This window comes from Neoarius graeffei, chromosome 19 (genome assembly GCF_027579695.1).
Source record: "Neoarius graeffei isolate fNeoGra1 chromosome 19, fNeoGra1.pri, whole genome shotgun sequence".
NCBI lineage: Eukaryota > Metazoa > Chordata > Actinopteri > Siluriformes > Ariidae > Neoarius > Neoarius graeffei.
This window is the reverse complement of record NC_083587.1, coordinates 68,354,835-68,358,549: the sequence shown is the minus strand read 5'-3', so window position 1 is coordinate 68,358,549 and position 3,715 is coordinate 68,354,835.

The following is a 3,715-nucleotide window of genomic DNA, read 5'->3' as shown; positions in this document are numbered from 1 at the left end:
CCCAGGACATGCTGGAGAGATTACAGTTCTCGGCTGGCCTAGGAACGCCTCGGTATTCCCCCGGAAGAGCTGGTGGAGGTGGCTGGGGAGAGGGAAGTCTGGGCTGCTCTGCTTAGGCTGCTACCCCCGCGACCCAGATTCGGATAAGCGGTAGAAGATGGATGGATGGATGAGTATTTTAGTGGGAAATACGCCACTGGTATTTTTCATGTGAGCTTCATCCGGGACATGGAGAACCAAAACCGGGACATAAATCTCTATCTGTCACTCGTGAGGAAATTGATGAATTGTTTTGATAAATTTGGGGACTTTTTGTTTGTGAATATGTCGATTATAATAAAAACAAAATCACACATTGTCTTAAAGATGTGAAGTTTATCTTCTCATGTTGAAAAACTCACATTTTTCATACTAAATACATAACAGATCTGAGAGACGTATTTAAATAATATTGTCTGGCTTATTTTCATGGTCTATCAGATATATTCCATTCAGCTAGCATGATACTGAACGAGTTGAAGACGAGTAGCTGAATGGAACTGATAGACCATGAAAAAAAGCCAGACGTTATTATTATTATTATTATTATACATTCCTTTTGGGTGCTCAATGCGTCTTTCTCTTTCAAAATTCTCTCAAAATCTTCCGTATTTTTTTAACAAAGCAAAGCTGGTGGCCATGTTTGTTTACAAATTGTCACAGTCACTCGCTAGTGCGGAAGTTTTACGTCTCTGACGTGTGACATCATGTTGTCTTGACAACCATGCAAGATCATAAACCATATTCAACATTCATTCTCCATTGGGTAGAGTGAAGTAATACACATATGATAAGCAATATGCAAACAATATTGCATGCTATCAAACCAAATGAATGAAACTCGCTAGAAGGGAATAGAACATGTTTTTATTCCATGGAAAAGGTGTCCTGTGTGTATAATAATTCCTGATATCTCACTCAGATGACATCACTCCCAGTGTTTACCCGCTGACTAGACGTGTGTTGGCAAAATGGTGAACCGGTTCACAATTAAAATTCTTTTGATTAACCTGTGTAATTTTTTTTTTTTGTGGATGTGTCCATATAATATAAAGAACATTACACGGTGGCGTGAAGATATGAAGTTTATCTTTTTGTGTTGAAAATATTTTCGTCACTTGAAGATAAACTTCATATCTTGTTGCCACTGTGTAATATCCTCTCTGTACTTTATTTCTTGCAGTAGCAGCATAACACAGGATTTAAAAACAATCATTAAGCTGCAAAATGATATATGAACACAGCACACGATAAATCTCTGTATTCTCAGCAGTCTGCCTGTTTAATACTCTGTATTTCCAGTGTACTTTATTCACCTGAATGTAAAGATATTTGATTAAAAAAAACATTAATGCACATAAAATCCATCAGTGAATCATTTAACCATGGATTTAATGCATCTATTCATGTGCCTGTTAGAGCTCTTCCTGAAGACTTGTCTTTAAGACTGTTTTAATTAAACTGAAGCTCTAAAATTAAATTACAAGCATTTGTACATGATGAACTAACTTTAAGCTCATTTTGTTACAGGAGCACATCTTACGTAGCTCATGTATATTATTAACAGGCCCTAATGAAGTGTAACAGGTCAAAGCGTTTGTGATTTTTCTAAACTCAGGGTTTTTGGGGGTCAGCTTCCAGTTTGATGTTGACCACACCCACTTATATGATGTCTCATGAATTATATGGAGTCCATTTATCTGTACGAAGCGTTTCCACTGTAACGGCTTGGGATCATACAGAGGAACATAAACACTGTAAAGTGAAACCGTCCCGATTTACCACAGTTCACCTGATTCATTCCTCATGTATTTATTCTTTATCACAGTTATAGAAACTCACAATGTTGGAAATAATTTGCTGGCTACTAACTTATTAGCCTATAAAACCTAGCATTTTAGCCAAATGATGTCTCATCTCATCTCATTATCCCTAGCCGCTTTATCCTGTTCTACAGGGTCGCAGGCAAGCTGGAGCCTATCCCAGCTGACTATGGGCGAAAGGCGGGGTACACCCTGGACAAGTCGCCAGGTCATCACAGGGCTGACACATAGACACAGACAACCATTCACACTCACATTCACACCTACGCTCAATTTAGAGTCACCAGTTAACCTAACCTGCATGTCTTTGGACTGTGGGGGAAACCGGAGCACCCGGAGGAAACCCACGCGGACACGGGGAGAACATGCAAACTCCACACAGAAAGGCCCTTGCCGGCCACGGGGCTCGAACCCGGACCTTCTTGCTGTGAGGCGACAGCGCTAACCACTACACCACCGTGCCGCCCAGCCAAATGACATATAACACAAAATTCTAATGAATAAATGTGTTTTTAAATGTTTTGCTAACGTATTGTTCACTGACATTCACATGTAAAGCTGTTTATCTTTATGAAACCCGTTTGTGTTTCAGAGTGAATAATTCTGAGTCATTAGATTTATTGTCGGTTGTCGACGAATAAACAGGAAGTTAGTGTGGATCATAAATGCCACCCGTGAGTCTGTGCTGGAACCTCAGTATATTTATCCTGGAATATGGGCTCATATCTAATTAAAGACAAAAGTTCAGATCTTTAACTTTATTCTTCTTTTTCGTCCTGAATTGTTGATCATTTCTTATTCCCTACTACATAGTGCACACTACATGTAGGGTCCTACTCACTATCTAGTGAACTATGATAAAGGGTCTCAGACAGGTTAGTTTTTCCCGCCACTGTCTGTTGGAAGGAAGTGGCAGAGACTCAAAATGGCAGCGCGCCGATGGTCAAAGACTCATTTATTGAAACCATGAATCCAGAACTGTTTGTGTGGGTTTTTTTTTATTATTATTTAAATATGATCATATAATCACTTTTGAAGGTAAAAACAAAACATTAAAAGTGTGTGAAGTTTTAAAAGAGAGAAAAAAAACTCTTATAATTTTGTATGTAAATGAATTGCTAACATTTTAATTAATAAAAAACATATCAGGATTTAGATGCAGTGCCCTTTTTCCTCTTTAGTGTTTAAAACAGAAAATGCGTTATGTTTGGATATTTACTGTTAATGTTTATCTTTTAAAGAGTGCACTGATATATTTATTTTGTATGTTTACAGAGAAAGAAAGTAAGTTGAATCCCTTCTCAGATCCCAGAGCTGGTCAATTTCAGATAATAAATTCACTATAATTTGAAATAGCATAAAAATAAAAAAGTTGCACAATGATCACACATCATCTCACCAATCAAATAAAATAACAGATTAGATTTATCCACATGGGTTTAAGTCAGAGAGGAGATTCATCTGCAGTCACAGTTCACATGAAGATTTCTCAGAGGTTTTTTTTAAACATTAAAATGTCTAGTTATTTCATTTTTTAAATGTTAATTGAAAAGCAGAGAAACAAACACTGACCGCTTCACTGCCCTGACTATAAAATAAAAACAGAAAACTAAAAAAATTTTAAATTTAGGACAAAAAGTCCACAATAACCTCTGAATATTGCAGTTGGTGTGAATTCTATCCTTTTCACAGCCAGTTTCATTTCTGCTGTTTCTGAAGCTCTGAGCAGCGCAGCGCCACCCAGCGGCTGGAGAATGTAACAGCAGCACAGACTGTGTTCAACTCTGGCTGCACAATTAACACTTTAATTCACTTTCAACTGAAAACAAAAAAAGTGTCATGTCTGATTGGGA